The sequence below is a fragment of the Phocoena sinus genome, chromosome 18 (assembly GCF_008692025.1).
Source record: "Phocoena sinus isolate mPhoSin1 chromosome 18, mPhoSin1.pri, whole genome shotgun sequence".
Taxonomy (NCBI): Eukaryota; Metazoa; Chordata; class Mammalia; order Artiodactyla; family Phocoenidae; genus Phocoena; species Phocoena sinus.
Window position 1 is genome coordinate 47,691,198 of NC_045780.1, and position 25,864 is coordinate 47,717,061.

The window sequence follows — 25,864 nt, forward strand, 5'->3', positions numbered from 1 at the left end:
ATATTGTTTTTCTGGTGGGCAGGACTGCCTGTGGTGATGTGTTTTGGGGTGTCTGTGAACTTATTATGATTTTAGGCAGCCTCTCTGCTAATGGGTGGGATTGTGTTCCTGTCTTGCTAGTTGTTTGGCATGGGGTGTCCAGCACTGGAGCTTGCTGGTTGTTGAGTGGAGCTGGGTCTTAGTGTTGAGACAGAGATCTCTGGAGAGCTCTCACCAATTGATATTACTTGGGACCTGGAGGTCTCTGGTGGTCCAATGTCCTGAACTCAGCTCTCCCACCTCAGAGGCTCAGGCCTGACACCCAGCTGAAGCACCAAGACCTTGTCAGCTACACAGCCAGGTACATGGAGAGTTTCTTGCCTTTTGGGAAGTCTGAGGTCGTCTGACACCTACAGTAGGTGTACTGTAGGTGTTGTTCCACCTGTAGATGTGTTTTTGATGTATTTGTGGGGAGGAAGGTGATCTCCATGTCTTACTCCTCCGCCATCTTGAATGTACTCCTGGCTCACGTTTTGACATATAATTTTGACTTTGTAAAGAAGAAAAGACAAGTGTATAAATAACTGTGATGCAAGTTAGAATGTGAAAAATGTCAAACAAAAGGCCCTGGGACAGAAGTTTAGAAGGCATGGTTGGGGCAGGATTGAAGGCATCATGGAGGAGGTGAAGAGTACAGCATGAACAAAGTCAGACTGGTAGGATGGTTTATGGCCATTGGGAGAACACAGTGTTGTCTCATTTAATTAGAGTTGAAGACAGATACAAAGTAGTAGTTGGAAGATTGGGCAGCAGGATAGGTTGGAACCAGGTTGAAAAAGGCCTTGAATACTGGGTATAGGCAGTGACATCCTGTTAAGTGTTGAATAACCAGATATGGGATGGAGACAGGGGGTTACTGGATTTGTAGTGTTTGTTGATTTCCCATCCCTACATAAGGCCATTGCATGTGGAATTGGGAAGCGATGCTAACAATCCGGTCTGAGCTGGCACAAGTTGGCTCCAACACACCAGTGGCTAAGTGTTAATTGAATCTATGAGAAGGGAGGAAATTGCAAAGGGAGAGCAGTAAAAAAGAAAACAGACAAAAAGGCCAAGACAGAGCCTGTGGATTGCCTGCATTTATGCAAAAGATTGAATATATGTTTTTAAACAAAAAACACAAAATTGAACACAAATATTCTGTAACCAGAGGATGAATGGGCAATTTATCTACTAAATATGCTGGAAAATGGTGATTCCTGCATAAGAAACTTTGTTTTGTCTTTCCAAAAGTAAATAATGTGCTAAAATGACTGATTACTTTCTAATCACGGATGACAAAAATCTGCTCAAGGCTATCTGTCAGTTATTTTTTTGAGCCTAGACAACTGTTTTTAGTTATATAAATTTGAATTTTATGTAGACCATGGATAATTTTTTAGTATAAGTGTATTCTCTGCAATACTGGATGGATTCCATGAAATATTGGGGACTTACACTAAAACCGGGTGTCTCTATGTTTATTTGTTAAACCTGACAACCCTACCCATGAACCCTTTACCCATGGAACTATACACTATCTATGCACAGAGCAGGAAAACTTTGCTCACCCCAAACTGGCTACCTAATTTGAAGGGCCTTGTGCAACATGAAAATGTGGGGTCTCCTTGCTCAAAAATTATTACACATTTTAAGATGGTGACAGCAGAGCTTTTAAATCAATCACAGGACCCTTCTAAGTGTGGATCTTGGGCACAAATCACACGCCTACAAAGCCAGCCCTGTTCTTATCACTTAGTGTGGTGTGTTTTGCTACAATGAAATCTGGAAATATTTCCTCTTTAAAAAACTTTTTTTATTGAATGAAAGATTCTTTATATTCTATAGTACTTTACAATTCTCAAAAGTTTCATGCACATGATTTCATATAATCCCATGATAACCCTTTTTTCCCCCTTACTTCTCTATTGTCCCTCCCCCCTTCCATCTCCCCACTGGTAGCCACTAGTTTTTTCTCTATATCTGTGAGTCTGCTTCTTTTTTGTTTTATTTGCTTGTTGGTTGTATTTTTTTTTTTGGATTACACATATAAGTGACATCATACAGTATTTGTCTCTTTTTGTCTGACTTATTTCACTTAGCACAATGCCCTCCAAGTCCATCCACATTGCTGCAAATGGCAGAATTTCATCATTCTATTTTTTTATGACTGAGTAGTATTCCATTGCGTGTGTGTGTATACCACATCTTCTTTATCCATTCATCTATTCTGTTGATGGACACTAAGGTTGAAGAAGTATTTCCTCTTACTTGTAAGAAATAAACAGGCAGAAATGAACATGCTTAAAACTTGGGATTTTAATGAAACATTCTGAGTGATAATTGCATTTGGAGTGGCTCTTGATTATAAGGTGCATGAGAGTAAAGGTCACATCTGACTTGCTCACCCAGTCCTTTGTATAGTGCCTGACATGTGGCAATCACTTATTAATATGTCGATGAATGTCTTATGGGCACATGTAGTATGCATCTACCTTCAAGTGGCATTACAATTAAATAAAAGACACATTTCAAGAGAAATTATAATTTCCATTTGAATAATGAGGTCAAATGCCAAAGATGCACCGTAATAGTATATATATTATGTAATATGCCGTATGTATATTGTGTAATACATATATTGCCTATTATGTAGTGTTATGTGTGTTCCCGGCTTCTCCAGTTGGTGCATATATGATCCTATTTGCAGTAAATGCCCACATCTTGATGCTCTGTGCTCACCTACTGATACTAGACAGAGCCTGACTTTTCCACAGCTTCCCTTCTCTAAATATCTCTCAGAAGTTTTAGGAGTGCCGTATGTAAGTCAAGTGTCCCCTACACCACCTTGTTGGTGTCAGACAAGTCTTTTGCCCTCAAAGTCCCATGAGGGAGACAAACATGGGACCCTCCAATGCTGGAGGCTACGGCTGTTACTCCACATCCTTCTCACGGTCACTTTGCTGCTTTTGGACATTGTGCCATTGCTGCCTCTCTCCTCTGGACTAATGACTCTCACACTGTGTATGACCAGGTCTTTCATGGCAGGCTCCCACAGCAGAATGGCTTAGGTCCCAGTGACACAATCCTTTCATCTACATCACTTAGGAGCTCCAGGGATGAGGGGCGCTGGGTTATTGGTGACTACACACCATCCTAGCCTCTCTGGCATCAGGTATGGGAGTCAATAATGTTCTGTTTACATCCAAGGTCCGATTTTTTCCTCCCTGGAGGGGAAGGGGCAGTTTCACATACATCAGTCTAACCCTGAACCCAAGTATGGTCAGAGTTTCAAGATCTTTCCCAGGGGATCTTGGTCCCCAGGCAAGTCCAAGATATATTGGACTTCTGCTTCTGTGGTCCTAAATAATCTGTGACAGTTATGAGGCTTGTCTGCCCAGTGCACACAGGGGTATCTAGGATAGATGATGTCTATTCTTCTAATTCTGCAGAGGCAGTGAAAGGAGTGAACTGGAGGAGGATGAGTGAATATCTGCATTAAATGTTTAACTTCTGGAAACTTCTTTTTTCATATCAGCTAATTCACCTGTAATTTGTATTACATAATTTTTCCTTAATTTTTTAGTAAGTAACTTTTTCCATTTTCAGACTTTTTCAAACAAGAATCATCCCAGGAGCAACCAAGTAGATAGGGATCTCGTTCTCTAATCCAGCCAAATCAAGGATTTACTTAGGAATCAACTTGAGTGCAGCACTTTGTTTTCTGAAATACGATCTATGAACTCTTAAAAAACTATAAACCTATTTTTAGTGGATTGTTTCTTATTTATACAGTGTATTTAAAAATTTGTCATTGGGCTTCCCTGGTGGCGCGGTGGTTTGGGAGTCTGCCTGCAGATGCCGGGGATACGGGTTCGTGCCCCGGTCCAGGAGGATCCCACGTGCCGTGGAGCGGCTGGGCCCGTGAGCCATGGCCGTTGAGCCTGCACGTCCGGAGCCTGTGCTCTGCAATGAGAGAGGCCGCAACGGTGAGAGGCCCGCGTACTGGAAAAAAAAAAAATTTGCCTTTAACATTTCTGACTTGAGATGGCACCAAAATAACCCTTTTCTGGTATAAATACATAAAGTTTTATGTTGTATATTTTTAGGTTTTCTTGGGCCTATGTATTTATGCCATATATATGTATGTAATATATATAGTGTAGGTAATATAGACATATATAATATATATGTTTTTCTTTTTTCTAAATATGTACTAAGCTGAATGATTGTAATAATAAGTTATCAAATGCTAATCCGTAATGTCAATGTTAAACAGTGATTTTCATGATACACTAATGTGTATGCTTTTTGGTGAGAGAATTGTATCTAAGAAGTGACAGAGCATGGTTGCTTATTTCTAAACTGGATATACCTTAGTAGACGATGCTTAAAGACAACACAACAGATTACTTTCCAAGACTGCATTATGAATTTCAAATGTACTATGGGTTGAAGACCATACATTTATCTCAGTAGGATGTTTCTTTTCATTTTGTAAGAGAAAAAGATGTTGGCATTCTCCAGTTTTGAAGCAGCAGCATATGGTGGAGGTGACGCTGGTTTGGGAGTTGGGAGTCCTGAGTAATAATCTCCAGCAATTACAAACTGTGTGAGCTTGGGCACACGACTGATTGCTCAGCATCTCAATTCACTCATTTGTAAACTCAAAGGTTATAAAGATTAAAGGAGCTAAGGAAGGACCCATGGCCCTAGGAATGAGAACATGTGCTGTTGACTGAATAACAACTTTTCCTCAAACTTGTTTAAAAATGTTTATTTCCTATAAGCATTACTCCCCCCTTCCTCATTGGCTGTCAATTGTCCTGTCCTCTTGTTATTCCTTCCCAGACCAGCCCATAAACTATGTGGAGCCAGCTCAAGAATACAAATAGAGGCCCATATGCCATATGTCTAAATATTTGCAAGCTGTAAATCAAGCTAACACATTGCTAAATTAAACATATGCCATCTTCCAACTTGATAAATCTACATTCACAATGGTCTGGAAGGCTAGTTTGACTTTGGAATTCTCAGACCCTTTGGGTCATGAGGTGGGGTGAGGAAAGCCGGCCCCAGACTTTGGCCCTTGGTCTGTCAGCTTTCTCCTCTGACTCTCAGCTCCATCCACACTCATGTTTGTGTGGCTACATCAGCTCACCCCTCCAAGCTTTTCCACATTCCCCAGTCACTTCTTGACCACAAGTTGGGCCTACTGAAATGTACACCAGAGGGTGGATACACTGTCTTCAGGAGGCAAGACAAGGTAAAGGGCGACACAGCCCTGGTTGCAGATTTAGGACCATGAGGGCAGCAAATTCTGGGATTCCAGATACCTAGAGCATGGTCTAGATGTAGGGGTAGGGGTGGGACAGCCTCCTGGTGGAAATATACTCCTAGTTCCATGGACTTTTCATTCTATGGGAAAGGAAACAGTTAGGCAAGAGCCAAGGCAGGGTCCACAAAAGCACAGAGCCCAGGGCTGAGGTCATCTTCTCTAGTGCTAAAGACAGAATTTTCCAGTTCTTATCCAAATACTTGGATACTGTATTTTCCAAAAATGAGCTCTAAGGATGTTATGAGCCTTTAATATGGTAATGCATCCTATGAATCTCTAAGATTTCTGACCATGGCACACTGTGTGTGTGTGTGTGTGTGTGTGTGTGTGTGTGTGTGTGTACCACCTCCACAGGACAGGGTTTGGCAAAAGCTATTCTAATCTCTAATGTCAGGCAGTAGTTATTTCTCTTCCTCCAACGTCCTCTTAAATGTAGGGGATTCTATCTTCACCTGCTTTTATTTTCTTGTTCCATATTCTTGCTAGATGATTTTATCCATATCCAGGGTTTTAATTATTTACTATATTCCAGTGATTCCAAACTCTCCATCTCTCACCTCTCTCCTGAGCTCCATACTTACTACCTAACATCTCCAAGGGGATACATGAATTCTACACATCGAAAAACTCAACTCATCCTCTCTGCAGTCCTGCCTACCCCAACCTGCTCCTCTAGTGACTTCCTTCTCTCTGTGTTTCATCATCTGACATGGCTTCACCATTTGGTCAGAATCCTAGAGTATCTCTGGTTCTTATCTTGATTTTACCCCCTCCCCAACTTATCTTCCTAATTTGTTGATTCTGTCTTCTTGGTATTTCTCCAGTTTCTAGATATATCCATTCTCAAGGATCTTATCATTTCTTGCTTAGATTCCTGCAGTTTTCCATTTCCTTCTATGTTCTTTTACATTGCAATGAGAGTATTCCTTTTTAAATGCTAGGCAGTTAAAAAAGACCGAGGAAGCTTTTTATGTATTGATATGGAAAAATCTCCGTGATATATTATTAAGTCAAAAAGAAGTTAAGTGCAGATCTGAGCATAGATGTTAAGTTTAATGTAAGAAAGGAGGAAAATAAGAATATATGTTTATATTTATTTATGTTTGCAAACAACTAATAAAAGTGACTATCTGTTTGATAAAGGCATTTGGGATGAATGTTTCCAAACAGGATGGATATGAGATAATGCATTGTATACCTTGTTGATTGTTTTGATTTTTAAAAATGTGAATGTACTAGGGCTTCCCTGGTGGCACAGTGGTTGAGAGTCCGCCTGCCGATGCAGGGGACACGGGTTCGCGCCCCAGTCTGGGAGGATCCCACATGCCGCAGAGCGGCTGGGCCCGTGAGCCGTGGCCGCTGGGCCTGCGCGTCCGGAGCCTGTGCTCCACAACGGGAGAGGCCACAGCAGTGAGAGGCCCGCGTGCCGCATAAACAAAAACAAAAGCAAAAACAAAAATGTGAATGTACTAAATTTAAAAATTCAAATTCAAAAATTAATCAAAAATTAAAAATATATTTAAAACTATATTATGCATTATTATGTAATTGTTACATGTTAAAATACATAATAAATAAAAGCGAAAAAATTAAAGAATGAAAAGCTAAAAAAATTATGTTTGATTGTGCCATTTCTTTGCTTCATATTGTTCTTGGGCCCACTATTACCTTCAGTAACAAGTGAAAACCATTTAGAATGGCATAGAAATCCCTTTAGAATATGGACTTTGTGCACTTCCACAGCTGCATCTCTTCCACACCCTAATAAAAGCCCATTCTCTGGCCATACTACGGTCATTCATGTCACATATCACAGTTTCATGACCATGTGTTTCCACTATTTGGAATCTCATCCCACCCACCTCAGTCTGCCTTTCACCCCAATTCAATCTTCAGGACTTGGTTCAAATGCCTCCTTTTTCTCCCTTTGAATCCAGCGACCCTCTTTTCACCTGTTTTATAACTCTGTGCCTTTCCGATTGTACTCACCTTTCCGTACTGTGATGACTTATATGCCTCCTAATCTAGGTTGTGCACACATTAAAGATGAAGACTATCTTTTCGTATTCATCTCTGTATCTGAACCACACAATGAAGGGCCTGGCTTAGCCCTTGTTAAATTAATCTCTATGTGGAAAATGAATAAAAAATAAAAGAGTGAGTGAATTCATAGGGAAGAATATTTACAATGCATTCCTCTCTCCTGTAGGATGGTGTTGTGGACCAGATAAAGCACTGGAGAGAAGGCTATTGTTCTGCCCCTGACTATTCAGTGCACCTGACTGATGGAGTCTTGATTTTGGTGCCACTTCTACAATTGATCCATGTTGGTGCCAATTCCTCATACCCAAATCAGAATTATCCTTTGAAAAGTAGTCCCAAGTGTTTCCTGCCCTGACCTGAATAGCTTTACTTTCTATTTTCATTTTATTTTGGTTTTCTGAGAAAGGGTCAATTTTTGTAATGATCTTTCCAAATTTTCCCTGAAGTAATTTTTGTTGAGGGAGATTGCAAAACTCCCATCTCAGTGTTAGGGTTCAACCCTGGAATAAAAAGACAGAATAAAGGAAAAAAATAATGTGAGGTTTTTTCCTTCATGAATAATGCTCATGTGTAATGATCAAACAGTATTTCATTCTCTACATAAAACTGCCAAAAAGAAGAAGAAGGCAGTTCATCCTCTGGGAATTGAGATTTAAGTATTTCCATAGGTCATAGAACAAGTATCCTTCTAAAATTAGGAATTTCTTTTTTAAGTCTTAAGAATGTGTTTTAATCACTTTTGGAATGAACTTCCTTGGAAAGACACGATTTCTCTAAATAATGCCAAAAAACTAAGTTTGATTAGCAAAATCTAAAGTAAAAGAGATTAATAGCTAACCTTTCACACTGGGTTCTTAGAAACCTGAATTCACAGGAGTGGCAGATTATTCTGGAACTCTTAGCAGAGTTGAGCCCACTCATCTGCTTCCCAAGCACCAAATCCTTGATGTGGAGCTGCCCCAAGGGCTCTGTGAAGATGGTTGCTGCTTGGGTCTTGTGGTGGAAAAAGCCCAAGGGACTAAGCCCCAGGACACTGGCCTCCTTTTATAAGGATCTGGTTTCACTGGATACAATTTTCCACTTTGATGTATTCCATTTATTTGGGCTCTGGGCCCATAAATACCACAAGTTCATAAAGATTTTAATATTGAAAGGGATTCTGTTCATGGACTACACTGACAAAATTATTCTCTTGGACCCAACTGCTTGATCCTACTGCTTGCTTTTTGCATTTTCTCTCATGCTTTGCCTACCATTGTTCTGTTGAGATGTGAAGAAATTTGTTGGAATCATATTTTCAGAAATGTTTAAAACTAAATTAGAGAACATGCACTCGGAAAGATATTAGTTAGTATTAGGGTTTCTAACTTGTGACAGAGCAACAAAAAATTAAATAACTTGTCAAAGCCATGAAATGAATCTTTGTTAGTGTTACACCTGAGAATGTTGGACTTTTCTGTGCCCATTAATGTTGTATATAAGCTCAGACACATTTCTCTCTCTCTCCACACACATATGCACATACACCTCTACGTTATATTATATACAATAAGAACATATTTTGTTACCTATCATGAGCTGAACTAAAAATGCTAACTTTTTAAATGTTAGAGCCTTCAGGAACATGAAACTCATAGTTTTAGCATTTAAACCTCTATTTTTCTAAAGACTAAAGAGTTATTTTAATATAGATGTTAATGCTCATGCAAGGCATCAGAAAAATAGGTACCATGTCTTATTTCTTCCATTTATGTACAGAATATGCATCTACTGCCACATATCTTTCTGGTAAAATCAAGAGCACTTGAGGCATTTTGGTACCCTCTGTTTGGGTTTTTCTGTGTGTGTTTCAATAAAGGTGTATGTTTGGGGGGCAGGATCTGGACTAAGAAATGAATGCATTTTCAGTAGGATTTTGAACTAGGTCCTCACTGGGCACAGAAGCTGTGATGACTGCTACAACAGTATCTTCATGTATGGCAAGCCTATTTGTTGCATAACTTTTACGCTTTGCCAAGGAGCAATACAGCCTCATGCCCCTCATCCCGAATCCCTGGGCTGGCACTGGGGGATACCTGTCTGTGTGACTTGGCTGTATGTACCTTCTCTGTATTTCAGCAAAGTTGGATTTCGATCAGTGATTTATTAAGAATTCTTCCAGTAGCTCGTTATAAACCACCTCTGAAGTACTACTGTGGGCCGTTGCTTGAGTGGATCGATCTTGTACGAAAACATTTGCTAGGTACTCTCTGGCAACATCTGTCAAACTCGGGCCCCCGTCCTTGGGTGTGATATTGCTGCTCCAGGCCAAGATAACATGGATTGGAAGAGGTGTAAATCTGACAGCCAGAAGTCAAGGAAAGGAGGGAAATGAACATGCATAAGAGGTTTGTTTTGAGGGAAGACAGGAATAGTCATAATGAGCTCCCAAAATGACATTTACTAAGAAGCATATTTGAAACCTGGCATGTGAGAATTCTAGAGTTAAATATAACTTTATTGCATTATCCAAGTGTCGATTTATGAGGCAGTTTTCAGAGCTAAATGAAAGGCTTTTCATAGAACAGTTATTAGAATATGGAATTGTTAGTTTTCTCTATGCATTCCATTGAAATATTTAGTTCGCCTGCTGTGGTTCAGCTGCATTCGTACATAAATACAGAATATACATCTGTTTAAGCACATTAAAAAGTCATTATTGATGCTTTAGCCTGGAATTTTGCTGGTTTGGTTAATACCCAAAACCTTTCTTTTCAAACTTGTAATATGGGGTGAGATTGCACTCAAGTGAAAATTGTGTCTATGAGGTTCAAGATATTTAAAAAGACAGGATCTTCACATGATGTGAGAAGCTTTGATTTACAACTGAGGACAAGAAGCAATGGGGGGGATTTTTTTTTTTTTTTTTGGTAGCAAAACATCTAGCAATGAAGAAACCTAAGGTAACCTTCTCTCGATGGTTACCACCATGAGCATCAGTCAACCCAAGTCCCAAGTGTTCCGCTAGAATGAAGAGCAGGGTTGACAGTGCTCTATATAAATGGAAACTTTGCAGAGAAGAGAGTTGACTTGGAATTATGAGCACCAACCAGCTTTTTGGTGGGCAGCCAAAAACTTTCTTGTTGGAAATGCCTACATCTTTCCCAAATCATTTGGCTCAACTCCTGACGGAACTCTGAAAGAGAAATATTTAAATGGGCTGGAGTGAGGGTAACGGAAGGATTTCAATTACCAAGGTGCATACTGGATTACTTTAAGTGGCAGAGATGAGCTTTAAGGCAAACTCACGGGATCAGACCCAGCATAGCTTTCCAATGAAATATGCATCTACCCTCTCTGAAGGTAACACCGTGTGCTCTTAGGTAATGTAAAACAAAAGTTAGGAGTCAAAATGCAATTGGAGAGAAATCTATCAGGAAACACAAACCATAATTTCAAATGTGGAATAAGGCCAAAGTGATTGAGCCTGCTGAAATAATGGTCAAGAGGATTTAGAGAAGTTGGAAAGGATATAAATGATTTTAAAAATTCATGTAAATATACGCTGAGAAATATTTGGAGGCAACAATAAATAGTGGTTCTAAAGTTTTAGAGCAGAAAGTAATATCTAGAATACCCAGCCAATAAAAAAAAATCAGTAACTCTGCATTTAAACACTTAAGTAAAATAGACGATAGCTTAGCACTAAATGTGGAGATTCATGTTTCACTGTCTTGCTCTCATGTCTTTGGCTGTGTGTGAGCAAAGCCTATTTACTGAGTGCTGAGGGATGTAGTTGGCTCTGTTTCCAGGCACAGAGATAACTGGAGCAGTTTGGGCAGTGCAGATTGGGCAGTGCAGTTCCCTCTCACATGACTTACTGTTCTCCTCTTCTTTGCTTTTCTTGCCTCTTTGTTTTCTTCTCACACAGATTCTCTCCTATAACACCTCCTACACTAACCTGTCTTCCTCCTCTTCTCCCGTCTAAAACCCTACTTTGTCCCAAGGCTGTTTCCTCTATCAAAGCATCACATTCATTTTGCCCACCTGCCCAGGCCCACATGACTGGACGGGCATCTTTCAAACTCTTCTTTATTTCCTCTTTCAAGTCACCTTGTGTCCTACTTACAAAGCTCTTTTGCCTCTTGGTCAAGCCAGTCAGGTACAACATGTATATTTTATATATGATTTTCTGAAAAAAGGAGTTAATAAGCAAGACCACTCTAAAACAGCCCATATCTGGAAATCACAATAATTAAAATAATATAATGGTATAAAAATAGGCGTATATGTTAATGGCACAGTAAAAGAGGCCGAAAGGGAATCTAATGAATTTTGAAATGTCACAAAGCTAACATTTACTGATCACTTACTATGTGCTGGATGCTGAACTTACTGATTTCATTGTCTCAGTGAACTGATGAGGACCTCATTAGGGATGAAGGAACTGAAAGTTAAAGTAAGTTTCTCAAGATCAGCTAGAGCTGCAGCTAATATTAAATCCAGGCCACTGGGCTCCAGAGCCATATCTTAACCTTTACACTCTACTGCCTCTGAAAAATGAAGTTTAATAAAGCAGTTGGGAAAGTAATCATTAACTTATAAGTATTTTGGGTATAATTAGCTTTATGGTATTTTGTACCGTAAGTCAAAATGAACCAAGGAAAGTGCTACATGTTTTTTTAAGCCATGGAAAAACACTAGAATCCGCAAGATAAAATTTATTTCAACTCTGTAACAATGACAATTTTCTAATTATTGAACAATGTAAAGTATTACAGAGGCAAAGTCACACATTTGTCTGTAATTTATTACATATTATAGTATTGACTTTTAAGCTTCATTGTAATTAAAAACATAAAACTTTAGAAACCAGTGGAACAAGAAAATATTTGTGATAAAATATTAACAAATTAATAGAATTCATACCTCCAATGTATAAAGAGCTTTAATATTTATAAAAACACAAAGATCTAAATAGCTTAATTGGCAAAATTGATTTGCACGAGAGAAGATGCAAATAATAGTGAATAAATTTGTACTGGCCAGGCCAAATACACAGTGTTAAGATTATTTATTTAAACTAATTTTATTATAAAAAGGATTTAGAAAAACTCAATATGCTAAAAAGTCCAATTAGAATGGTGAAGGTATTTGAAACAATTTCAAATGAGGAATGACAAGCAGTGAATCTACTGGGAAAAGAAGAGTTGGGAGTCTGGGAGAGTAGAAGGAACTGATGCCCAGGGAGCCACGTTTGGCTCACAGATGCTGCAGACCTTGAACTTTGAAGAAGGCTCAGAAATTAAGACGTAGTCAGACCTTGAACTTCAAAGAAGGCTCAAAAATTAAGATGTGGCTTATGGCAGTGGTTATCAAATTTTAACATGCATCAAAATCAACTTAGGGTTTGTTAACACATAGCTGGGTTCCACTCTCAGAGTTTCTTATGCAGTAGGTTTCAGGTGAGACCCACTGCCTGCCTTTCGAAGAGGTTCTCAGGTGATGCTAATGCTGCTTGTCTGGGACCCACCCTTTGAGAACCACTGACTTATAGAAGCATCTGCAGTTATATAGCTGAAGACAGGAGGCACAAAGAAACCAACAATGGGGAAAAGGAGGGGTGGAGAGAGAGGAGACAGGGAGAAGGAGATAGGAAAGGATGGATAAATACACAGAGAGAAGCAATAAGCATTAAAGGAGGCTGCAATGAAAAAGGAAAATTTTCTTCCCACCAGAAAATATCTAGCCAGGACAGGTGAGTGGGGCTAGAGAGAATTATAGAACAGAGCAGACCGACATCACTCTAAATTTATGATCACAATTCTCTCTCCCTGCCTTACCCTCTTTCCTTCCCTTCCCTGCTCATGATTTTGAGTGACTAATAACGTACTATATCTGAGTGCCCTGTACCCCCAGGCTGCACCCCAACCTTCACCTTAACTCTCCAAATTATGTCTCCTACCTCCACCTCACCATTGAAATTATTTTCTTAAAATCACTGAATCTGTAGATCTGTTCTCAGTCTTATATCCTTGACACATTAGCAGTGTTTCATAGTTCTGTCCACTCACTTCTCCCTTGGTTTACATGACACACACTAACCTGGTTCTTTTTCCAAATACTGGACCCCCAACCTGCATCTCTGGTTTTCCCCTTGCATTTTAGATTAAATCTTCTAGAATAAATTCTTCTAAGGTTCTCCAAAATTCCTTTCTTGTACTAGAAAAGATAAGTATATTTTGCCCAGCTTGGTATATGAAGACAGAAACATTCTAGTATTTATAATTCAGTAAATATTTATTATCTATGGGGTGTCATGCACTAGAGACACTGCAGTGAGCAAGCTTGATAAAGCCTTTGCACTTATGAAGCTGACATTCTGGTGGGGAGGATTCAAGCAATAAACTGGTTAACACATAAATGTATGAGATAATTACAGCCAGTGAAAAATACTCTAAAAAAATAAAGAAATTTATATAGTAAAATATCCTGAGGGAGCAGTGCTTTGGAAAGTCAGGAAGGTTTCTCAGAAGAGGTGATATGGAAATGCGATCTGAATAACAAAGAAACAAGCCCTGTGAGGATTTGAGGACAAAGCCTTTAAACAACTGGAAGGAGGTCAAAGTGGCTGGAGTGTAGTAAGTGAAGGGGGAAAGGTAGTGATGGGGTAGAAAGACATACAGGACCAGATCACATGGGGCCTTGAAGGTCATGATGATATATTTGAATTCTATTCTTAACGTCATAAAAATCCATTGGGGAATTTTAAACAGCAAATCATTATTTTGGTTAATGATGTTAAGGACTAATGGCTGGCTACATGCAGTTTTCTCTTTTTATCCCAAAGACTTTGCTGAAATAATAGTAAAGGAAGAAAAAAGGCATAAAACTTTAAGAACAATGATAAAAGGAGAAGAGACAGCAGGAGATAAAGTATTACCACATATTTTGGAAAATGGAAGCAGATGGACAGAGGAATGGTAACTGACTCAGATAGAGGTAGGTAATTATAACCTAAAGTATGTGCAGAGAATACCAAAGAGGGGTGAGTCAATTCTTATTGCCAGGACTTGAAGTCATGTGGTCCAATGGAGAGTAGTGTGAAGCAAAGGTCTGGAAATAGATGGATTGGATGAAAGCTTGCACATGAAGCTGTTAGTCTCCAGATGCCCATGCTGAGCCCTGCATCAAGGTGATTTCCTATATGGCAAGAAAAGGAGCATATATTCTATGGAGAATTTGAACTTGAGTGGAACATGGCAGAGTGAAGGACACATATGTGCAGCTTGGGGATAAAAACAGAAGATTAATCTAAAGTCTGAAAACTGAGTAAGATAGTTCTCATCCCCTTTTATTCGCCTGTTACATGAATGTTCTTCTATACTCCACAGGCAAGAAACTCAAGGAAATTTTTCTCAGAAGAAACTGAAAAGTCCTAGAGAACACATTTTCGCACAATTCCCTGACTATTAAACTTACAGCGAAGCCCACCACTTGATCAGTCCTGATCATGGGCTAGATCTGTTTTCCAAGCACTATTAAATATTAACTAGGAGATAATAAAATAAGACATTTGAGAAAACCCCCCAATTTATCCCTCCAATAAAAAGAGATAAAAACAAATGAAAAATAAAATCCTGGAGGAAACAGAGGTAAATCAAAGAGTAGCATAATTATTTTCTGTCTTTAATATCATTAGGAAGATAAGATATTGCATATCTAACATGGGATTAGGAAACTAAAAAAAGGAACCAATAAAGAAAAAAAGTTTAGATGAAATGAAAAATACAAGAAAATAGTTGGAAAATAAAGTTGAAGAAAATCTTCAGAAAAGTGGAACTAGAAACAAAATGATGGGAAAAAAAGAAAGACAAGACTTGGGGGATCAGGGTGTCTAACATTTAACTCAGGGTGTTTCAGAGACTAAGAAAAGACAGAAGAAGATATAATGAAAGAAATAACACAGGATCATTTCCTCCAATTTGAGGACATGAATCTTTAGATTGAAAGGTTTACAAAGCCGAGAAGAATAAATAAAAAAGACCTATTTCAAGGCAGACCATCATGACATATAAGAGCATCATGGTAGAGAGGCTTCTAGAAGCTTCTAGAGAGAAAATAAACAGGTTACAAAGGAACAACATTAAACATACCATTCAACTTTTCAGAAGTAACAATGCTCCTGACAAAAGGCAATGGAGGAATGCTTACAAAGTACCAAAGAAAGTTATTTTCAACCTAAAATTTTATACCAGGCCAAATTATCATCAAGTTTGAGGATAAAATAAAATTATTTTCAGATATGTAAGTCATGCAAAGTCTCAACAAAATTACCTCTACAAGCAAAACACAAAATGTATCTAAAAAGGAAACTACCTAGCTTTAGAATTAATATATATTTAAACAAACAAAATAATGAAAATGATAAGTTGTCTAATAAGAAAATTGTAAATAAAAATACTAATAATAGTATTACTATGAGAAGTGGGGAATGGTGGTATAGGAGAGCTAAGTGTTCACCAACCATGAAAGGAAGCTGATAGATAATATCTAAATTCACAAGTCACGAAATAGCAATCATATTACTTAGAAATGTGGAAGCAAACACCAGAAGAAACAAGGAAATATAAGGTAGGAAGGGATGAGCTAAGGAACTGCTGATTTTCACTGAAGTTTTAAAATATTATCATATGTTATTCAACTATGTGTATATATTACTTTGACCAAAAATAAACAAAGCTTAAGGAAAGGTTTCTTGTGGCAGAGTGGAGACTACATTGTAGTGAGGCAAAAATGGAAAGAGATGGCTATTTCCATGGTCTAGGTGAGAAATTATAGTGGCTTGGATCATAGTGGTAGTGGTGGAGAAAGAAGTGAAGAGATTCAGTATGTAATACAATGAAACTGACTTAATTTACTGAGGTATTGACTGTGGGGCATGAAGAAAAGAGAATCCTCAAGGATGACACCTTAGATGGTACATGGTGATACCACTTGTTAAAGTAAATAAGCCTAAAGAAAAACTCAGTTGGTGAAGGCATCAATCAAGATTTCTGTTTTATGCATGTTAGGTTTGACATTCCCATCCAAGAGGAGTGTCAGGGAAGAAGTTAGATGGTGTTCTGGGTTGAACTGGGTCCCCCTAAAATACATTTTAAGTCCTAACCCCCAGTACTCACAAATGTGACCTTATTTGGAAATAGGGTCTTTGTAGATGATCAAGGTAAGATGAGGTTATTAGTGTGGGTCTTAATTCAATATGAATGAGTCCTTATAAAAAGGGGGAACTTGGACACAGAGAGAGACACACATAGAGGGAAGACAATGTGAAGACACAGGAAGAATACCATATACAAGCCAAAGAATGTCTGAAGTTACCAGAAGATATGAGAGAGAAGCGGGACAGATCATTCCTCACAGCCCTCAGAAGGAACCAACCCTGCTGGCATCTTGATTTTGGATTTCTAGCCTCCAGAACCATGAGATAATAAATTTCTGTTGTCTAAGCTACCCAGTTTGTCGTACTTTGTTACAGTAGCCCTAAGAAACTAATACAGATAGATACACATCTGGAGATTTAGGAAGAGGAAATGGTGGAGATAACACATTTTGGAATCACGTGCTTGTAAGTGGCATTTAGAGCCATGTAATTGGAGGAAATCACTTCAGTAGTGAATGCAGATGGAGAAGAGGATAACGTTCAGTAATCAGGATTGAGACTGGAGTTCTCCCATATTTAGAGATTAATCAGAGAGGGAGGAGTCTCCAAAGGAGAATGAGAGAATAAGTGGCCCAGGAGGTACGAGAAAACAAGGAGAGTGTGGTGTTATGAAAACCGAAAAAATAAATAATGCTTTTTTTGTTTTTTAGGAGGGAGTGGACAACTGCTCAGATGACAAGTAAGATGAAGACAAAGAAGAATTATTACTGCCTTTGGAAACATGAGATTCATTATTGATTTGAGAAGATCACTTTCTTCTGTTTGAAGAGGGCTGAGGATAGAATTGAGGGGGAGGAAGTGAGGACAGTAACTACAGAAAGCTCTCGTGAGATGATTTACTGGGAAGGAGACCAGAAAACGTAGTGATGGCCAGAGGGAGACATGGGATCAGAGCAGCAGGTTTAAAAGATGGGGGACTATGGTGTTGGACAGATCATCTTTGTGGATGTTAAGTGACAGAGTAGGTGAAGAACAGTCTTAAGTGAGCTAAAACCCTCAGTAATAGAAGGTAAGTGGCTAAAGGGAGGTTAGTAATAAAAACAGGGAGAAAAATTAGGTGAGTGGTGTGAAGGCATAAATGTCAAAGGAGTGGGGGCTTTTGATAAAAGAAGGAAAAGAAATGACTTAAAACTAGCAATGTACCCCAACTCCAGGATCTTGTGGACATAGATGTATGAAGACAGAACAGCCTCATCCTGAGAAGGCTATGGAAGGAGTTGTGACCTATGGACACAACCCCTCGCTTGTACTGGCCCCTCCTAGGGCAGCTGTAGGCATTTTCTATTTGTTATTTTTACATGTATTGCCCCAGGATTTTGTTACTTTATTTTCTTTTCTTTAAAAGGGTTCCACAAACTGTATACATTTCAGGACTCAAAAAAATCTCGATTCACTCTTGCCTGGAAGGATGAATGGGACAACAGATAGTTTTAGTTAGTTGAAGAGTCGGGAGCTTAGAGAAATGGTTGTCAAAACAAGGGAATTTGCCAATGACGCATCGTGGGATTTAGGGCCTACAAGAAAGACAGAGAGAATCAACTTCCCAGGGGACTTACAGGGACCAAGTGAAACACAGATTGTTAAGCTTTCTCCTTGACTTCCTCCATGGAAGTTCCATTTTACAGCAAGGCATGCCCCCTTTATGAAACTTTCCCTGGGGTATAGCACTTCAAGTCATTCGACTTGAGACAAAAAGATAAAGATAAAAATAAGCCATTGATCGCGTCATGTCTTGGTGTAGGCAAAGATTTCTTAAGCAGGACAGAGCAAGTGCTAAAGGGGAAAAACAATAAATGAGTCTGCATTAGAATTAAAAGCTGTTCATCGAATGACATCATTAGGAGAGTAAAAAATCAAACCTCAGATTGGAAGAAGTCACTACTTGGAATATTATAGTACTGACTTGGATGAACAGTTATAAAAGGCTACAATTTGTATGATTTTGGTTAAAGTTCACTCCAGCCTTTGCCTTAAGTGTTTGTGTTATTAGTATGTTTCTGCTTTATCTTACAAAAATGGCATCATATTGTACATGTTGGTTGGTACATTTTCCCTCCCAGTAGTCTATTACAAGTAATCAGATTTTAGAACTACAAGGCACAAATAAAACTGTTTAGTCTACCCATTTTTTTATGTGAATGTCATTTTTAAAAATTGAGATATAATTGACATAGTATCTTGGTTTCAGGTGTAAGCATGATATGTAGATATTGCAAAATGATCACCACAGTAATTCTAGTTCACATCTGTCACTACACATAATTGCAAATTTTCTTTTTTCTTGTGATTAGAACTTTTAAGATCTACTCTCTTAACAGCTTTCAAATATACCATCCAGCAGTGTTAACTATAGTCACCATGCTGTAAATTACATCCCCAGGATGTATTTATCTTGGAACTCGAAGTTTGTACCTTTTGATCACCTTCCCCCATTTCCCCCATCCCTACCTCTGGCAACCATCAAAGTGTTCTTCATTTCTTATAGGGTCTGGGGCAGTAAAAGGACTTGCTCAGGACTAGTGCTGTGTCTTAACCCCCAGCTCACGGCTCCTCTTCATGGTAGAGAAAGCCTTTCAGAGGGCCTTGCATTAATTCTTTGCTCTTACCCCAGGTTGTATCCAAATGGGTGCCTGCCTCTTTTTTTAAAAAAAATATTTGTGAAAGAAAGTTTCATAATTTATTTCACTAACTTATTTTTTGGGGGTGTCCAGATTCCTGTAGGGATGAAATTTTGATGAATTCTAATATCTCTTTATCCCCAGGATAAAAAAGAAAAACTCTTCAGGAGTAAGAAGGAAGAGAAACATTCACTGCTAAGAAAGGTTCAGGTTGCAAACTTCTCTTGCTTATTCATTGAGGTTAAAAGTTAAACTGGATGAGGACAATCATATTTTTCTGACACATTGACTTGCTTCTTATGAAAATATATTTAGCTATTTTTCATGAATCATTTCAGTAGAAGAGCCAGGAGTTACGTTCCTATGCTGAATAGAAACACTGAAGACCCCTTTGTGAGGGATTTAGCTAGGTACATGTATTAATTTGGTTCGGTTTTTCCCCTCTGGGCTAAATTTTGACTTGAAATTTGTGCATGGAGCAGGAGAGGAGGGATTTGGGCTCATTTTTGTGATTTCCATAGATAAAATTAGCACCATATTTATGAGCCTGATAGCATTGTTCTCTGAGCTGTTGCCAGGAAGGTTTTCTCATTGTTGTCACCATTTCCTTCTCTCCCAATTCCCTCCAATTACCCTTTCTCCTGGTTCCCAAGATCTGGCTCACTTTGTGCTGGTGAGTAAGAAGAAACAGGGCAGAGAGTAAAATCAAGAGATGCCAATCTTCAAAATCACAGCTATGCGGTATTAAGAAATCTCCCTTCCAAATGGAGTGCCCTGCCCACAGAGCAGTATTCACCATAACATATGTAACTTTTCATTTCATGTGACCTTTCTTTTTGCAAAGGTCACAACCTCCATCTGTAAAAATTTCCATTATCATTGAATGTTTCACCTATGAAGCACATTTTCCATTTAGATTTTCAATAGTCATATAAATATGACTGTTTTCTGGACAGAGAATTCAATTTCACACCTACCTAATAGAAAAATGGTCAGAAATTACTTACCATGACATTTCCCCCTTCATAATAAGGAATTGGGGGAAAATATACCTTTATTGTTTTTATGATGAACATAAATAATTTAGGAAATACAATCCCATATAAAGGAGTAAATAAAATTCTACATAATCCTATCACTGAAAGATGACTGCTGATACAATTTTGATGTATATTATTTTAAAAAATGGGGTCCTACTGTAAGCATTCTTTTTGTAACTAACCTTTTAGAATTAAATGTATATTTGCCTTTTGGTAAGGAACCTTCCTACACTGTTGGTGGGAATGTAAATTGGTGCAGCCATTGTGGAGAACAGTATGGAGGTTCCTTAAAAAACTACAAATAGAATTACCATATGATCCTGTAGTCCCACTCCTGGGCATATATCTGGAGAAAACTAATTCGAAAAGGTACATGCACCCCAATATTCATAGCAACATTATTTACAATAGCCAAGACATGGAAGCAACATAAATGTCCATTGACAGATGAATGGAAAAAGAAAATGTGGTATGTATACACAATGGAACATTACTTAGCCATAAAAAAGAATGAAATAATGCCATCTGCAGCAACATGGATGGACCTAGAGATTATCATATTACGTGAAAGTAAGTCAGATAGAGAAAGATAAATACCATATGATATAACTTATACATGGAACCTGAAAAAATGATACAAATGAACTTATTTACAGAACAGAAGTAGACTCACAGACATAGAAAACAAACTTATAGTTACCAAAGGGTATATAGTGGGAGATAAATTAGGAGTTTGGTATTAACACACACACACTACTATATAAAAAATAGGTAAACAATTAAGGACCTACTTATAGAACAGGGAACTATACTCAATATCTTGTAACAACCTACAATGGAAAAGAATCTGAAAAATAATATATATATGTGTATAACTGAATCACTTTGTTGTACAGTTGAAACTAACACAACATTGTAAAGTAACTATACTTCAATAAAAAAAGAAATGACAAATAATTAAGACTTTAGTAGTGAAATAAAGAATGAAATAAAAATGTGTATTGGCCTTTTCTATATCAATAAATATAAATTTACATCTTAAATGAATGAATATTGTCCTATCTATAATATACCATATTTATTTAACTAATTCAGTATTGATAGACAGTTGACTTTTTCTATTTTCTGCCGATGTGTGAATCCCTGTGACAGGTATCTTTATATAAAATACCTTGTGCTTTTTTCCAAACAGTTCCTAAGGAATAATCCTTAGAAGGGGAATCTCTATGTGAAATGACTTGTACATCACTAAGGCCTTCAATACATGTTGGCATATTCTCTCTAGCAAAGTTTTACTGACGTACATGTTCCCCAACAATGTATAAAAGTGGCTTGTTTCCTTGATCCTCATTAGTTAGAGACATTCTCACTCTAAACATCCTTTCTCAGTCTTCTAGGTGAAAGCATTCTATCACATTGTTACTTAATTTGAATTTCTTTTCTTTCTTTCATTGTTACTTAATCAGTGAAACCATTGGCTTAGTATGGTTCTAGCAGAAGCACCATGGCTACTGCTTCCTATTCTTTGGCACTTGTGAAATTAGGAACTGGATGCCTGAAACTGTCACAGCAGCCCCAGAAGAGCCAGGTACATCTGCCAGAAGATCTCATGCCCCTGCACATGGCTGCTGCCTCTCATTGCCCGCTTCCAACTCAGGGAGTCCTGTAAGTGATCCTCTAGCTCAAACCAGAACCGCATTACATTCTAGCACCCTAGCTGCAAAGGACACCAAGAAACGTAATTTAGCTTTCCAGACTGTGTATAGCACAGGAGTAAGCTAGAGGTGATTGGAATGGATGCTGGAAGAGGCAATCTTTGTATCTGCTATAAACCCAACGTCCCCTTATGGATGCCCAATGACTCTACACATTAGCCAGCCTTTTATAGCCGAGGGAGAAGAAAAGGAGAGCTGTTGAGGCTGATCACCCAGTCCTACCCTGACAAAGGATAAACAATACCCCACAGGAACTCCAGCTCTGGGAACTTCATCCCAGCCACTGCCTGGAAACCAGACTTTTCCTGGGTTCAGGGAGCCTTAATTTGGGTAGAGTATGGACTGACTGAAACTGTTAGAGAAGAATGACAGAAGTGACCTTTGATTTAAAGAAATAATTTCCTTCCTAGTTCCCATTACTTAATTGTAAATTCAAGTAGAAGTTGTTCCTAAAGGGAAAAACCCCACTGCCTTGATGAAGTGCATTGCCTCCCAATACTAAATAGTTAACAAAATTACATCCAACTATTTGAACACATTTGTTTACAATCAAAGCAAGGTCTTTGTAAATAAATTGTTATATTAAAAACAAGTTTGAATATCTTCTCTTATTTGTTTTTTATATGTCTTATGATGTAAATTCTCTTTTCAAATCTTTGCCCATTTTTCTGTGGGAGACAATTTTGTTGATTTGCAAGAAAACAGAAGAAAACCTCTGTCTACCACATATTTTACATATTCTGTCGCTAGATTTTGTTTATGGTGGGTTTTGTTCTATAGAAAATTTCATTCTTATGTAGTCAAATCTAGAAATCTTTTTTCATAATGATTTCTGCCTTTAGGTATCATTTTCACAAAGGCCTTCTAACAGACATAGAAAACAAACTTATGGTTGCCAAAAGGGAAAGGGAGGGGGCAGGAATAAATTAGGAATATGGGATTAACAGATATACACTGCTATAAATGAAATAGATAAACAACAAGGATTTACTGCATAGCACAGGGAACTATATTCAATATCTTGCAATAACCTATAATGGAAAAGAATCTGAAGCTGTACAACTGAAACTAACACAGTATTGTAAATCAAATATAGTTCAATTAAAAAAAAAGAAATATGCACTAACCTCTTATACACAGCAATGGAAAATATTAATAGATTAATGACAGAAAGGTCTCTGGATTATTAGCGGATCCAGGCTGAATACCTTTTAAGCACAGACTTTACAGAAATTTTTTCTTATGGGGATTTACTTATGGCAAGTTGATGAAAGACCAAAATATCTGTATTTCACAATTACTTTGTGATTATAATTTCCTAGAACTTGTTAGACTTAAAGTAACCTATATCTGGTATTTGACATTGAGAACTATCTGTTCTTTCTATCTGTCTTTGTTCCATGCCAAGATATCCATTTTGTTTTTCTTGTTGAGTAATAAGTTCAGTAGTGGTAAGCCTGGGTAAATAAATAATATTGAAAAGCACAATATTTAAAATCTAAGGTGATACACTGACATCTAACAAAAATTAGTATATTCACACTTCATAAACTAATGTTTAAATGAACTTAGTTACTATTTCCATAGCTTATTTAAGTTATAAAAAATAATAGATTTGAATTTTCTCACAAAATTTTTTCTAGAATTAATCCAGAAATCTCAGTTTTTATCAGCAAAGCATAATCCCAGTTTTCCTCTCCTTCTTGGAAATATTATAAATTTTGTAGATACACTGTAAAGAGACATGATGGGAGGGGAAAGGAAGAGAAGTCTAGACGCTGGATATTTTACATGTCACATTATTCTTTAATTCTATGCAATGAATTCATCTCCAAAGTATAAGATTTTGGGATTCAAAATGCTCAAAAAATGAACTAAATTTTGAACTCTGATAGTGTTTTTGAAAAAAAATTGCATAGTATTTAGAGTTTTAAAAATCACATTGTAGTCAATTCAAATAAATACCTCTCATCTTTCTTATCACTTTTGGAAGGAGCTTTCAAAACGTCCAGGGCATGACAAAAACACACTTGATGTCCAAATTCTCCCTATTGCCCTTGTCACTAGTGACCTGGTATAGATTTCAATTTGCTTTGGTCCTCTCAATCCTATAAATCTTTCTTTTTTGCTTCATCTCTTTTGCTATATTATGACTTGATAATAAAATGTTACCCTGAAAATTTCCTATGAAAACATTTCACAGTCTAAGTGCCAATTTGTATAATTTACACATGTTGTAGGTGAAACATTCAATACCTTCTATTGTATGTCATCTAACCTGAGTTCCCGGGAAAATTCAAGTATAAAATGCTTTGTGTAAGAGTATAAAACGCTTTGTGTAAGATGATTGTACTTATTGTCCAAACTAGTACCTTTAAGAGTGAAAGGATGGTAGAGACTGTTAATGATTAAACCAGAATAACAGGAACAGACTAGAAGTGTCCCAGGCAAACCAGGGTAAAGACTACCCCAGTTAGAGAAAGATTATAAAATATCACATGAGAGTATTGTCATAATTGAATATAAATTCTTCTTGAGATTGCTTATTTAGATAGATCTCTAAATACTCTGATATCTTAAAAAAGGAAGAGATATATTCCATAACAAACTCTTTAATCTGGCTATCTCTCATTGAATTTAAGGTTTCTTAGTCTTCATTCCCAAAAAGATAGTTTCTTTCCTTCCATATTTCTTTCTTTTCTTTCTTTCTTTCTTTCTTAATTTCTTTTTCTTTCTTCCTTCCTTCCTTTCTTTCCTTCTTTCTTTCTTTCTTTCTTTCTTTCTTTCTTTCTTTTTCTTTCTTTCTTCTTTTTCTCTCTTTCTTTCTCTCTTTCTTTCTCCCTTCCTTTCTCCCTTCCTCCCTCCCTCCTTCCTTCCTTTCTTCCTTCCTTCCTCCCTTCCTTTCTTCCATTCTCTCTTGAGGTTGAGGAATGGCAGCCTAAAAAAAGAAAAAACATGGAAGATTTATAGGAAGATACCTTTACCTGAAAAGATGCTTAAAGCCAGTGTTTATGTTTTTTCTTTTTTTAAGTGTCTTTGCTTGTTTTTGATGATTGTGTATGTTTGTAAGCCTTTGGATAGGGACTGACTGGATTAGAACGTAGTTAGTATACAGTTAATATAAAAAACAGTAATAGCTAATGAATACTAGCTAGTATACCTGGGTGTGAGTAAGCAGATAATAATTGTAGTTAGTCATTCTACATATATTATCTTTAACCCTTATAAAAAACCTGTTAGATACCATTAGCCCCATTTTACAGATGAAGAAAATGAGGTTTAGTAGCTTGCTTAAGGTCACAATGTTGGGATGAAACAGAACCACTTTCTGAATCCAAACCCCATGATCTTCAGGCTACATGCTGTCTCGCTCTTTAAAAAGACCTGAAGATTGCCCTTGTCTTCTGTCCAACAGCATCTAAAATTTTTTCTGGGGTGATTAAAGACCTATAATTACAATATAATATTATGTATCTTTTGCAGCAAAAATAAATGTTATTTATTCTGTCTGTGGAGTGGGTCTCCTTGGCTACCTGTTACATCTGCTTTGCCAACACATTTAACCAAACAGAATTACAACAGCCTTCCAGAATGGATGGTTGTGTGATATTTACTCAGCCACAATAGTTTTACAGGTTATAATGGATGAAAAAACAATAATCTTTTTCTAAAACAGATTACAGGCCTGCTCGTTTAATCTCCCCAAATAGCCATCTGCTGTGGTAGCCAGTTTAAGCCATTTCTTATGTAGCTATGTCTCTTGTACCCCACTGTCACAGCAGTCTTGCCTCTCAGAGCCCCATTGAGATGATGAGTAGTAACAGAACCCTGATTACCATGAAACTGTTCATAGGAACACAGTCTGATGAGTGCTAATGACACACTGATGA